The sequence below is a fragment of the Arachis hypogaea genome, chromosome 19, assembly GCF_003086295.3.
Source record: "Arachis hypogaea cultivar Tifrunner chromosome 19, arahy.Tifrunner.gnm2.J5K5, whole genome shotgun sequence".
Classification (NCBI taxonomy): domain Eukaryota; kingdom Viridiplantae; phylum Streptophyta; class Magnoliopsida; order Fabales; family Fabaceae; genus Arachis; species Arachis hypogaea.
Genome location: NC_092054.1, coordinates 31415661 through 31421814, shown reverse-complemented (window position 1 = coordinate 31421814; position 6154 = coordinate 31415661).

Below are 6154 nucleotides of genomic sequence, written 5' to 3'. Positions count from 1 at the left end.
CTTAGGGCCACGGCCAAGACTCATAAAGTAGCTATGTTTAAGAATCAACATACTGAACTAGGAGAATCAATAACACTATCTAAATTCTGAGTTCCTATAGATTCCAATCATTCTGAACTTCAAAGGATAAAGTGAGATGCCAAAACTGTTCAGAGCCAAAAAGCTACTAGTCCCGCTCATCTAATTGGAGCTAAGTTTCATTGATATTTTGGAATTTATAGTATATTCTCTTCTTTTTATCCTATTTGATTTTTAGTTGCTTGAGGACAAGCAACAATTTAAGTTTGGTGTTGTGATGAGCGGATAATTTATACGCTTTTTGGCATTGTTTTTAGGTAATTTTTAGTATGATTTAGTCAATTTTTATTATATTTTTATTAGTTTTTAAATAAAAATCACATTTTTGGACTTTACTACGAGTTTGTGTATTTTTCTATGATTTCAGGTATTTTCTGGCTGAAATTGAGGGACCTGAGCAAAAATCTGATTCAGATGCTGTTGGATTCTGACCTCCCTGCATTCGAAATAGATTTTCTGGAGCTGTAGAAACCCAACTGGCACACTCTCAATTGCGTTGGAAAGTAGACATCCAGGGCTTTCCAGAAATATATAATAGTTCATACTTTGCCCGAGTTTTGATGACAGAAATTAGCGTTTAAACTCCAACTTCCTACCCTATTCTGGCGTTAAACGCCAGAACTGAGTTACAAGCTGGAGTTAAACGCCCAAAATGGCACCAAAGCTGGCGTTTAACTCCAAGAAGAGTCTCTACACATGAAAACTTCAATGCTCAGCTCAAGCACACACTAAGTGGGCCCCAAAAGTGGATTTCTGCACTATCTGCACTTAGTTACTCATTTTTTGTAACCCTAGTTACTAGTTTAGTATAAAAACTACTTTTAGAGATTTATTTTATGTCTTTTGACCACATATACAGTTTTCATTTTTCGAAACTGATACCATTGTATACGTTGGGAGGCTGGCCTCACGGCCATGCCTGGACCTTCATCACTTATGTATTTTCAACAGTGGAGTTTCTACACTTCATAGATTAAGGTGTGGAGCTCTGCTGTTCCTCATGAATTAATACAAAGTTTTATTATTTTTCTATTCAACTCAAGCTTATTCTTATTCTAAGATATTCATTCGCACACAAGAACATGATGAATGTGATGATTATGTGACACTCATCACCATTCTCACCTATGAACACGTGCCTGACAACCACTTCCATTCTACATAAAAACAAGCTTGAATGCATATCTCTTAGCCTCCTGGTTCACGATCAGAGTCTTTGTGGTATAGGCTAGAATCAATTGGCGGCCATTCCTGAGATCCGGAAAGTCTAAACCTTGTCTGTGATATTCCGAGTAGGATCTGGGATGGGATGACTGTGACAAGCTTCAAACTCGTGAGTGTTGGGCGTAGTGACAGACGCAAAAGGATCAATGGATCTTATTCCAACATGAGTGAGAACCGACAGATGATTAGTGATGAGCGGATAATTTATACGCTTTTTGACATTGTTTTTAGTATGTTTTTAGTAGGATCTAGTTACTTTTAGGGATGTTTTTAATAGATTTTGTGTTAAATTTACATTTCTAGACTTTAATATGAGTTTGTGTATTTTTCTGTGATTTCAGGTATTTTCTGGCTGAAATTGAGGGACTTGAGCAGAAATCAGATTCAGAGGTTGAAAAAGGACTGCTGATGCTGTTGGATTCTGACCTCCCTGCACTTAAAGTGGATTTTCTGGAGCTACAGAACTCGAAATGGCGCGCTTCCAATTGCGTTGGAAAGTAGACATCTAGGGCTTTCCAGCAATATATAATAGTCCATACTTTGGCCAAGAATTGACGACGTAAACTGGCGTTCAACGCCAGCCTTCTGCCCAAATCTGGAGTCCAGCGCCAGAAAAGGATCCAGAACCAGAGTTGAACGCCCAAACTGGCACAGAAACTGGCGTTCAACTCCACAAACGGCCTCTGCACGTGCTACACTCAGGCTCAGCCCAAACACACACCAAGTGGGCCCAGGAAGTGGATTTATGCATCAATTACTTACTCATGTAAACCCTAGTGACTAGTTTATTATAAATAGGACCTATTACTATTGTATTGACCATCTTTGGACGCCTGGTTCTTAGATCAGAGGGGCTGGCCATTCGGCCATGCCTGGACCTTTCACTTATATATTTTCAACGGTAGAGTTTCTACACTCCATAGATTAAGGTGTGGAGCTCTGCTGTTCCTCAAAGATTAATGCAAAGTACTACTGTTTTCTATTCAATTCTTCTTATTTCGCTTCTAAGATATCCATTCGCACCCAAGAACGTGATGAAGGTGATGATTATGTGTGACGCTCATCATCCTTCTCCCTTATGAACGCGTGCCTGACAAACACTTCTGTTCTACATGAATTAAGCTAGAATGAGTATCTCTTAGATCTCCTAACCAGAATCTTCGTGGCGTAAGCTAGAATGATGGCGGCATTCAAGAGAATCCGGAAGGTCTAAACCTTGTCTGTGGTATTCCAAGTAGGATTCAATGATTGAATGACTGTGACGAGCTCCTAACTCGCGATTGCAGGGCGTTAGTGACAGACGCAAAAGGATAGTAAATCCTATTCCAGCATGATCGAGAACCGACAGATGAATAGCCGTGCCGTGACAGGGTGCGTGAGCATATTATTCACTGAGAGGATAAGATGAAGCCATTGACAAGGGTGATGCCTCCAGACGATTAGCCGTGTCGTGACAGGGCATTGGATCATTTTCCCGTGAGATGACCGAAAGTAGCCATTGACAGTGGTGATGTATCACATAAAGCCAGCCATGGAAAGGAGTAAGACTGATTGGATGAAGATAGCAGGAAAGCAGAGGTTCAGAGGAACGAAAAGCATCTCCATTCGCTTATCTGAAATTCCTACCAATGATTTACATAAGTACCTCTATCCCTATTCTTTTATTTATTATTCGAAAACTCCATAATTATTTTATATCCGCCTGACTGAGATTTACAAGGTGACCATAGCTTGCTTCATACCAACAATCTCCGTGGGATTCGACCCTTACTCACGTAAGGTATTACTTGGACGACCCAGTGCACTTGCTGGTTAGTTGTATCGAAGTTGTGACAATTATGAATTAAGATCAGAGCACCAAGCTTTGGAGCCATTACCAGGATTTGTTCGAGCCTGGAGATCACAATTTCGTGCACCAATTAGCCATGCGGTGACAGCACATTTGGACCATTTTCACTGAAAGGACGGACGGTAGCCATTGACAACGGTGATCCCCCAACATACAGTTTGCCATGGAAAGGAGTATGAATGATTGAATGAAGACAGTAGGAAAGCAGAGATTCAGAAGGAGCAAAGCATCTCCATACGCTTATCTGAAATTCTCACCAATGAATTACATAAGTATTTCTATCTTATTTTATATTTATATTTTAATTATCAAAACCTCATAACCATTTGAATCTGCCTGACTGAGATTTACAAGATGACCATAGCTTGCTTCAAGCCGACAATCTCCGTGGGATCGACCCTTACTCACGTAAGGTTTATTACTTGGATGACCCAGTGCACTTGCTGGTTAGTTGTGCGGAGTTGTGAAAAAGAGTTGAGATTATGAACGTGCGTACCAAATTTTTGGCGCCGTTGAGATCACAATTTCGTGCACCACTCACCTGAGGTATTACTTGATACGACTCGGTGCACTTGTCGGTTAGTTTGTGGTTTTTAAAATATGTGCCAAGTTTCTGGTGCCGTTACTAGGGATTGACTGTGATTAACAACTACCCGTTTTTTTATTGCCTAGATTAGACTTTCTTTGCTTTAATTGTGTTTAATTTTCTTCTCTAATTTTTTCGAAAATCTTGCTTAAATTTATTTAGAATTTAAGTTTGGTGTTTCCTTAGTTTATTTATTTTATTTTTCTATTTCTCTTCTTTATTATTTTTGAATTTTCTTATTGCCTTTTTCTTAGTAATTTTCGAAAATTTTAATTCAATTTATTAGTTTATTTTGTTTTATTTCTTTTACTCAGGTTAGCTCACTGGAAATTATCTTCACTCCGACGTAGAGATTTCCACTTTTTCTTTTTTTTTTCTGTCTGTTTATGAGGAGGAATAGGAATAAGGAACCTTTTCTTGATTTTGATCCTGAGATTGAAAGGATTTTAAGAAGATGCCTACAGCAGGTTAGAGCTTACAAAGCTGTTGAGAATTTCAAGGATAATTTTGAGAAAGAAGTTGAAGAGTTTATTATGGATGCAAACAACAACAACAATGTTGTTATTCCTAATGCTCCTAATACTTTTAATATGCCTGAGCAACCTAGAAAGACACCTGGCTCATACACTGCTCCTATCCCTACCTTCTATGATAATAGTATTGTTGTACCTCCTATGACTGCTAACAACTTTTACCTGAAGCCTCAACTCATCACTTTGGTGCAACAAAACTATCAGTTTCATGGACTTCCAGAGGAAAAACCAAACTTGTTTATCTCTAATTTCCTATAAATCTATGAGACAGTGAAGACCGATGGAGTCCATCCTGATGTTTATCGATTGTTACTCTTTCTGTTTGCTGAATGGGACAAAACCAAGCAGTGGCTTGACACACAACCCAAAGAGAGCTTGGATACACGGGATAAATTGGTCAATAGATTCCTAACAAAATTCTTTCCACCTCAAAAGCTGACTAAGCTGAGACTAATGTTTAGACTTTCAGGCAGAGAGAGGGTGAATCTCTCTATGAAGCTTGGGAGAAGTATAAGCTGATGCTCAGAAAATATCCTCCTGACATATTTTCAGACTGGATCCAGTTGCAGATCTTCTATGATGGAGTTACTGAGGCCACCAAAATGACTTTGGATAATTCTGCAGGCGGATCTCTTTATATGAAAAAGACCCTTGAGGAGGCTCTAGATTTGATTGAGATGGTTGCTAAAAACTAATATCTGTGAGAAGATTTCTGTGAGGAAAGGAGTCATGGTTGCTAAGAACCAATATATGTATTCTTCTAAGGCTATGTCTGAACAGATAAATGTCATTGCTCAACACTTGGGTGGACTATAAGTTTAAGCTATTAATTATGTGGGCAATTTCTCCAGACCCCCCAATAATGATCATTTCTCTAAGACTTACAATCCGGAGTGGAGGAATCACCCAAATTTTGAATGGAAAAATCAACCAAAGAGGCACCAGAGCTTCAATAACAATCAGGGCCATCAGAATAATTTCAATCAGAGTGATTTCAAAAATAATGCACCTTTTCATTCTCAGAAATCCTCTGACTTGGAATATATAGTTTCAAAGCTCTCCAAGAGTACTTTTAATTTCATGCAGGAAACTAGGGCTGCAATTAGAAACTTGGAGGTTCAGATGGGTCAACTAGCCACAAAAGTTACTGAAATTGATCAAAGGTCTACAAATACTTTTCCTAGTAACATAATTCCAAATCCAAGAGAAGAGTGCAAGGTTATCACCTTAGTAAGTGGACCAATGGCAAGTAAGGAAGTACAAGTTACTGAGGAATTGATTGAAAAAGAAGCTCTGGAGAAGGCACAAGCCAAGGAGAAGGACACCCCTGAGAGGCACCTTGATAATCCCTTTCCGGTTGATCTTGAGCAATATCCAGTGAAGCCTAAAGCACCTGAGTACAAGCAAAAGATGCCATATCCTCAGAGGCTTCAAAAGGAGACCAAGGACAAGTAGTTTTTAAAGTTCTTGGAAGTCTTCAAAAAGTTACAAATCAATATTCTTTTTGCTGAGGTTTTAGAGCAAATGCCTCTCTATGTTAAGTTCATGAAGGAGTTTCTATCCAAGAAGAGAACTTTAAAGGGAGATGAGATAGTGGTTATGACCAAGGAATATAGTGCCATCATTCAAAGCAAATTACCAAGAAAGATGTAGGATTCGGGAAGCTTTCAAATACCATGTACCATTGAAAGCACAACCTTTGAAAAAGCCTTGTGTGATACATGAGCAAGCATCAATTTAATGCCCTTGTCTGTGATGAAAAAGTTGCAAATTAAAGAGGCACAACCAACAAGAATGGCATTATAAATAGCAGACAAATATCTGAAACATGCACATGGAATAGTGTAGAATGTCTTGGTCAAGGTGGAGAAGTTCTTTCTCCCA